Consider the following 9,366-nt stretch of genomic DNA (forward strand, 5'->3'; position numbering starts at 1 on the left):
TGAATTTCCGTTTCACGCGGGACTGCATCCAAGCTGTCTTTGAGTACTGTCGAGTACAATAATAAGGGTACGTTTTTGTCCTGTGCGTTAGTCGCACATTGACTTAAAGATAATACGGCACAACAGCTGTACCGGCGCATTTTAACTAGGACAGCACTGGCCGGTCAGTTGGTACAGCTAGCCTGCAGTGACGTGGCCAGCTGCAGTTCACACCAAAGAAAGAAACGAGCAGAGGAGCAATACAGCTTCGAATGTCATTTAATTTTTAAGCAGAATAAAATAATACACTTCAAATTTCCCACGTCACGCTCCTTAGACGACTAGACCAAAACCGAAACACGTTATCGTTTTTAGCTAACACACTACTGTAATTAAAAAAAGAATGACGAAAATTCCTGACTTAACCACAGGGCAGTTTTCCTGCATAAGCTGTGTGTAAGGTAAGAGAGTATCGAAGGATTTCGCCGTATAGTTAAATATTGAAGCCACTAAAGGTATTACTTCCAGTCAGTCGTCCGGTAATCCCTTGGCTCCTTCCTTATCCCAATCCGAGAAATACATTTCAGTTCTGAATGTGTCACCTGCTACGTTGATAACGAGCCTATCAAATACAGAATCCACGAAGCCAACCAGCACAGTATTTTCTCTTCTTGTTTTATGACGAGCCGTTACACATCCGGCAGTGAATTGAAAAAACCTGCGCGCGTTAGTTCCAGTACCTCTGGCAGCTTAACAGTCTTGTTACTTCTCGTGCCAAATCCCGCCGCTTGGCTCCAGATCAGTTCTGTTTGGTTCATATTGTAATTGTACAGTAGCAAATGTAAAAATGCAGCATTTGGATGATGTGCTCGATGCTATTAAAATGATTGTTTCTCATATTGCTTCTATACTTGTCTACCTCTTTGGTATAAAACGATGGAAATAGTCCAAACAAAGAGGATCTGGTTTTTGATGTTTTCCTTAAAAAATTAAACAAATTTTATGAAGTCTTTCATAAAACATCGATAATTAAGAATTTGTATTTCAAATGGAAACCGGAATTTCGCGTCCAGTATGTAATTAGAAGCAAGGAGACGTGATTATGAGTTTTGTAATAACGAGATGTAGGTATTTCAAATTGAATGAGAAAAAGAAAATAACAGTGAGTAGCTTTAAACCAACGGACAAATAACCGCATTTGGGTTATATTCCATCACGGTTCCAACTGCGCTACACGATTAATATGAGGTAATTGATCAACTGCAATATATACTGTAATACTTACAAGCCGATTATCTCCGTAAATTTATGCAAAACATTAAGAACAGCCTATTTCCCTGCACTTTTTAACCGCGTTCCAAGCGCGTTTCACTAGGGGACAGAAAGCACATTCAGCCATTTTTATTCTGTGCATGAACAGCGCGACAATCACAGCGTAACGGTGCAAAGGTTGTGAATGCAAACAATTTTTGAAATAAAAACTTCGTAGCTAAAGCGTTGTTAAGAAAAAAGTTGATGGCTGTTAATACATTTGAATACAACGTGACTTAGTAATAAGATATCTAATACGTAAGTAGGACCTACTTCCAAGAGTGTAACAACACCAATGTACGTGTGCTACGGCTTCTGACCAATCATCGCGTTTGTGTTTGTTTACATCTTATGATGAACGGATTATACAATTTCATTCCTGTTGGGGAAAGCGACGCCGTCAGTTTACTCAACATTACAGGTATGTTACAGCATCGCTTTGCTTGGTACTGTACATTTTGTTCATTGTTCTGAATATGTACTTTATTCGTGTTTGATGCTTAACATATTTTCATCGTTTCGTGTATTTTAACCTCATTTCCCATTTCTCAACTAGAATATGATTTACAGAAAGCTAATTTTATTTCAATAATGATGCTTGCATCAAACCATAAGGACGCAAAAATATTTCCATTGCTTCTTATGTGCTTTAATCCCTCTGAGGAGATTCAAATTAAAATATTGGATCTGAGATTTTCAGCTGAATAGACTTCAGAAATCATTGCGACCTTTTTAAGTGAGTGTCTGATAAATAACAATTTAAAAGTAACTTTGTTCAGATATTACGAACTACAGTTTTGGAGGAGTATCTAGAAAGGGTGTGAACAACATCTCCACGAAACTGAAAGGAAATTTACATCTTAACTTACTTGGGGTTGGGTGTTCTGCTTGTACAATCTACAATATTAGCCAGATGGCTGCTGGTGTCCTACCTATTGATACAGAAGACACTGATTCTAAAATGTATTCTTATTTCTATGTGTGTACTGTAAGGGTTGTAAATCTTAAAGAATTTTGTAAATTTATAGATCAATAGTACAAACAAGTTTTAGGCTACACAAAAACAAGGTGACTTGGTTTACTCCCTCTGGTCGAACAGCTTCTGACTATATTCGTTCCTCTGAAATAATATTTCCAGTTTCAAAATAAATGTCAATTTGTTATCAAATCTTCCACTAAAAAAATCAGAAGCTAGGCTGTACTTTCTTCAGAACCAAGCGTCAACCTTTCACATTGTAGTTCAAGGAGCACAGGGTGAAACAATTACAGGTTTTGGCGTAATTTCTTTCTAAATGATCTAAAAGGTAATTTAGATGGTGCTCATTCTTAAAGGTTATGAATTTGTTTTCCTCTGTAGGCATAATAACACATAACAGGCCCTTGGAAGCAGTCAACTTGATTCATTGCTAAAACCTTGCTAGCCGAAAAGGAATTAAGGTACCCTAAGAAAATATGCTCTTTACCCTTATTTTTACTCATCTGGAAGGGGAGAGGGTGAGACGTCTTTGATCCAGCAGAAATGATAATTACCTTTCTCTTTATTTTTCTCATCTGAGGATAACAGCATGTTTACATGTAGGTTACTCTCACCTGTAAATTTTTAGAAATGGTGGGGTCTGACGACAATATGCTTGTTCTGCTCATCCTGTTTGCCTTTCTCCAGCCTATAAACATGAACCAATATTGCAATATTCTGAACTTCAAGTTAGGTATGTCCTGGATCTTGATGGGGAACTCGATACCATCAAAGTTATGACACTTATGAACATCAAGTTATTTACCGCACTGACATATATGGTGCATATCGTTCGTGTAATTTCTTTCGCAAGCCAGGATTGGCCAAGAAAACGAGGCCAATCAGTTATATTTTTGACATTAATGTACTCCTTCTTAACAGCTATATTGTTAAGAAGCTGGATCCTCTATTGACTGGCGTCAGGGTGTACGAGTATTACTTGGCTGAGTGCTTTAGCTGATCCTCTTTTTCTCAATTTCTAAATCTGAATATATAAATATTTGATACTACAAAACTTTTTTGCGAAAATACACTTCAAACTCTGAATACACAGTTATCTGATACTAAGAAACAGTTTTTTTTACTAAAATATATTTCGAAATCTCGAAATCAAAGCACACAGTATTTTTACATAAATATACACTACGAAATCTGGTCTCATGCTATGAAATTAAGTATGTGGTTGATAATTCCCTTGATAATTCTCATTACTGCGACAGTCTTGGCTGTTTGCCGCCAACGATACTGCTACTGTTGCTGCTGCTTGAAAAAACGCTTCATGTTGCATAAGAGATGAAGCAAACTAACGATTAACGCACACACGAGCGAGAACAAGACAATCGAGCTGACTCCGCCACAGGCAATAGCAGAATGAGGATGAGATGGAGGGGGTGGGTTTTATATACCTTCACTGCTTCAGCATTAACCAATAGGAATGCAGTATTCTGAGGAGGGATGAAAACCTCCGTCTCTGTGTCTGGACACATTGGTTCATGTACAAACATGAACTTGAGAGAGAGCAGAGGTGGTTTCCTGGTTATCAAATACCAAAGGGCTGACTTCTGCTCTGTGGTCGCTTGCAACTGAAAGTAGCCACTTGGGCTGCGCGGCATGATCTCTGGCACAACTGCCCTCCAGTCAGTGTGAAGATGCGATCAGAAGGTTTTTAACAGTGTAATTACGTGTGGTGAGCTATGTTGACGTCAATTTTCTGATGGTATTCCTAGCATTATTGGCAAAAAATTATTTACATATTTAATTGATTCTTTTCTATGTATTCAACAAGATCTGCATCTTCCAAACCAGCAAAGACTGTTGAGCTTGTACTATCAAATAAAGATAACCAACCCCTCAAAACTGAATTTTATAATAAACAATGTATTATTATGCCTTCAGCAGTATAGTTGAATTTCCTGTTGTGGGATCCTTCCTGTCCACAAGCTCAGTGATTACTCTGACCAATTTTTTTTCTGGGAGAGGTGCAGAGGGAGTGGGGCAGGGATGTGGTGTCCTCTGGTGGTAATACTGTGCACTAGCTCAGTCAATCCCTGCACATTAAGGTGAGCAGACACACTAAGGTTTCCAGCATGACAACATCTTCAACCTTCAGCAGTATAATTATGTAATTAGGACGTGCAGTTGCTGGACAGGTCAGTACTTGCACCTTCTACATCAACAACTCTGCATGGCAGTGTAATTACGTAATTACGACATGTAGTTGCTAGACAGGCCAATAATTGTACCTCCCACATCAACAGCTCTGCACAGCAGTGTAATTATGTAAGTAGGATATGTAGTTGCTGGCCAGGTCAAAAGTTGCACCTCCCACATCAACAACTCTGCACAGACTGAGCGATTTTCCCGCCAGTTTTTTGTGTGGGGAGGGGGTAGTGGGGTAGGAGAGGGAAGGGCTGGAGGATTTCCCAGGAGGATGAGGCGATAATTAATTGATCAGTTTAATTAATTAGGCAATTAATTTGATTCCAAAAGTGTGCTTGTATCAGTGAGGGGGAGGGGTGAGGGTTGGGGATTTCCAAGAGATGTGGGGGAGGAGAAGGAGGAGAGGAAGGACTGAATATCCCCAAGGGACCCTAATCAATCCTCAGGGGGTCATAATTCAATTAGCAAAACAACAGGTTTGCCTCTGGATGTATGCTTGCCCCTGAATGAATGCAACTGACACAATCAAAATGCCCCAGAACCTGCTTTGCCCTACTATCCTTGCAGTTACCGTTCTTGCGATAACACCATTTATTAATGTACCAGCATTTCAGATTTGCAGTGGCTTATCTCACGTTTACATTAACCTATGATCTTGCAATGTGAACCACTTTATAGCTAGATAAATATATTCCCAAAATTTCATTGTTCTACGTTAACTATTTGTTGATGGTGCCATTCCTGTCCTTCAGCGTGTTTATATGTATCGCACACCCTGGTTAATCTAAGATCACGGGCATACAAAATGATGTGACCTGTGAAGTGTTCACCTTTGACCAAAGCTGCTGCTTCAATATCAGTGGTATGTTACATTATTTTTGTTATTCCGAACATGGTGTGCAGCCTGAATGGATCATTAATTTTAATCTTCTCCAACCATCTTCTCTAAAGAAGTTTTAAAAGTGGTTATTAGATAGTTATGTTCATGCAACACTCTCTGAATATTCAAAACCATCTCTTTCTCGACACCTTGGATATAATTACAGCTACAGCCTACTACATCTGTGATGTTTATCTGGTGGAAGTAAAGTGGTAATTCCATGGTAAATTTGACCTTGAATCGTAAAAGGAGGCGAAATACATGGTATTTTGACCTCCGCCACACCTGACGAAATCAACTGGAAGCACGATTTTTTTTCTAATTATATTTAATAACGCTTCAAGTCCTTATATTCGTATGTATGTAGAGTTTATAGGGGTTTTTCTGGCTCACCTACTACTGAGAGATTTCGTAATCAGAGCAACACATATCAACATCATCATTCCATTTCAACGCATTACAATTCTACATTTTTATCTGTTCTCCCTGAGAAGACTAATCGAGGCATTACAATGTCAACATTTTTATCTGTTCTCCCTAAGAAGACTAATCAAGGCATAAAAATGTCTACATTTTTATCTATTCTGTCTAAGAAGACTAATCGATGATTAACATAGTCAATTAATGGATCTCAACGAAATACAGGCTCACTAAACTCCTCCATCGCTCTACATGTAAAAGCAGGACATCTCTCTGTCTGCCTTACGGCCTTAAAATAGCGCTGTCGTTGTGCACCCTCAAGCGACACAGAGGCTATAAGAGATGTGTGATGCTCAGCATCTAATTGTAAAATGCAACAGGCTTGTGAGTCCATCAAATGTGAGACTGTCTCGAGGATTTCAGCTTTTGAGTAAATTTCGGGGCTCCATTTCTCTTTCATTTTTGCGTTAAATGTGACTTAAATTGTGAGGCAGGTCGTAATATTGTTAAGTACATATCTTTGGCTTACCGTCTGATTTAAGTATTTTATCTCCACAGAAACGTGATCATCTATGCCACATGGTATAGCACCCCAATACCATAAACCGCATGCACGGTAACATTGGATTTGCGGTGGCACAGAATAACTTACAAGCACTAAGAAGCGTCCATCATCATGGCAGCGTTCTGCATCTCACTCACCCCATATTTAAAAATTTTAATAATACTCAGAAACGCAATATAACTTTCTAAAGTAGCCTACGATCTTCCTTAGGATTCAAACTATTGCGACACGAAGTTTCATCGGACCTGGTTTAGTGGTAGAATCGTGATAATGTAACACACAGATTTACTTACGCATGTAATAATATTGGTATGAGTATGGATTAAACATTTTGAGAATTGTATTAGCAATGTACCAATTACATCGAATCACTTATTACACTGAACATATTAACCATTAAAAGCATTTTCAGAAAAATAATAATGTTCAAAACTGAAACAGTAAGTATTATTTTAAAGAATGAATATTTTTCCCTATCGCGCTTTTAAACATTCTCTTACAGCTGTGCCTCTCTCAGTCGACCTTGAAGCAGGTGCTGATGTTGACGTGGACATGTGGCTACCGGCTCCATCACAACTTTTCACTTTCTCACTTGTTGACACAACAGGGGCAATGTGTTTCCGTCGTTTTCGTTTATGAAGTAACTAGTCTAACCATATTTCTTTATTTGTTTCCATTCGTTTTTCCCCTTATGGTTTAGCAATGAGCAAAAGAAAGTGTGTTTAATGTTAACCTGCGACAGGAATATAAAGTTTAGAAATTGTGTAATGACAGTAACAACAAACTTCTTTATTGCAGATTATATACTGCAAAATTTTCTATTGTATATGAAGGAAAGGATGATGTTAAGGACCACATGAAAACAACTAAACATACGAATGTTATTAATGCTACTGCTTCAAAAAATGTAAGGGGCTTTTTCGAAGCCAAAGATGGAAATAACAGTGATGTGGAGTGTGCTGAATACAGTTTCAAAACATGAGACTGCACGTCTAAACAGCTTAAAAAGTTATATGATCCAATATTTTCATCTGCTAGAATAAAAACAAGGCAATTATTGACATGTTTATTGGAAAATACAATGAAAGGTATCTATTACAGTAAACCGTTAATAGATCTAGATAATTTTAAAAATATGTCTTGGGTTGAATCCCAAAAATACAATATGTCCTCAATTGGGGGTCAAAAAATATAGCAAGCGTACTTTTCTTCCGTCTCACAGTTCAAGCTATCTCATACCAAATTTCATCGAAGTCAGTTAAGCGGTTTAATGGCGAAGAAACGTAACAGACAGAGTTACTTCTGAATTGATAACATTAGTATGTAAATTCGGATTCAACTCGCCAAAGTGACTGGTATAGGCATGCGTATTCAGATACAGGTATACGTAAACAATCAGAACACAGCACTGCCGTCGACAACACGTATATAAGACAACAAGTTTCTGATGCAGTTGTTAGATCGGTTACTGCCGATACAGTAGCAGGTTATCAGCATTTAAGTGAGTTTGAACGTGCTGTTATCGTCGGCCCACAAGCGATGGGACACATCCCTGCCGCCGTTGGATAAGCAGCTGCAGCAGCAAGTCGTATATCCCTAGCTCACTCATTTGTTACATAGTTTAATTCTTAATTTCTTTGCATGTTTTTGGGTACTTGCATTGTTTAATTCATATATTTCGGACGTATTATAGTATTTGAGAGTAGTAGTATCGCGTTTTAGTACCTGAATAGTGTAAATTCACGTAGTCGTCTGTCTTCTGTTCTTGTTTTGAACGGCCAGTGTCGGTTGGTCACAGCCAGTGTGTTCCCTTCCACCGTTGGATAAGCAGCTGCAGCAGCAAGTCGTATACCCCTAGCTTACTCATTTGTTACACAGTTTAATTCTTAATTTCTTTGCATGTGTTTGGGTACTTGCATTGTTTAATTCATATACACTCCTGGAAATTGAAATAAGAACACCGTGAATTCATTGTCCCAGGAAGGGGAAACTTTATTGGCACATTCCTGGGGTCAGATACATCACATGATCACACTGACAGAACCACAGGCACATAGACACAGGCAACAGAGCATGCACAATGTCGGCACTAGTACAGTGTATATCCACCTTTCGCAGCAATGCAGGCTGCTATTCTCCCATGGAGACGATCGTAGAGATGCTGGATGTAGTCTTGTGGAACGGCTTGCCATGCCATTTCCACCTGGCGCCTCAGTTGGACCAGCGTTCGTGCTGGACGTGCAGACCGCGTGAGACAACGCTTCATCCAGTCCCAAACATGCTCAATGGGGGACAGATCCGAAGATCTTGCTGGACAGGGTAGTTGACTTACACCTTCTAGAGCACGTTGGGTGGCACGGGATACATGCGGACGTGCATTGTCCTGTTGGAACAGCAAGTTCCCCTGCCGGTCTAGGAATGGTAGAACGATGGGTTCGATGACGGTTTGGATGTACCGTGCACTATTCAGTGTCCCCTCGACGATCACCAGAGGTGTATGGCCAGTGTAGGAGATCGCTCCCCACACCATGATGTCGGGTGTTGGCCCTGTGTGCCTCGGTCATATGCAGTCCTGATTGTGGCGCTCACCTGCACGGCGCCAAACACGCATACGACCATCATTGGCACCAAGGAGGAAGCGACTCTCATCGCTGAAGCCGACACGTCTCCATTCGTCCCTCCATTCACGCCTGTCGCGACACCACTGGAGGCGGGCTGCACGATGTTGGGGCGTGAGCGGAAGACGGCCTAACGGTGTGCGGGACCGTAGCCCAGCTTCATGGAGACGGTTGCGAATGGTCCTCGCCGATACCCCAGGAGCAACAGTGTCCCTAATTTTCTGGGAAGTGGCGGTGCTGTCCCCTATGGCACTGCGTATGATACTACGGTCTTGGCGTGCATCCGTGCGTCGCTGCGGTTCGGGCCCGGGTCGACGGGCACGTGCACCTTCTGCCGACCAATGGCGACAACATCGATGTACTGTGGAGACCTCACGCCCCATGTGTTGAGCAATTCGGCGGTACGTCCACCCGGCCT

Source organism: Schistocerca gregaria, chromosome 1 (genome assembly GCF_023897955.1).
Source record: "Schistocerca gregaria isolate iqSchGreg1 chromosome 1, iqSchGreg1.2, whole genome shotgun sequence".
In the NCBI taxonomy this organism is placed as follows: Eukaryota; Metazoa; Arthropoda; class Insecta; order Orthoptera; family Acrididae; genus Schistocerca; species Schistocerca gregaria.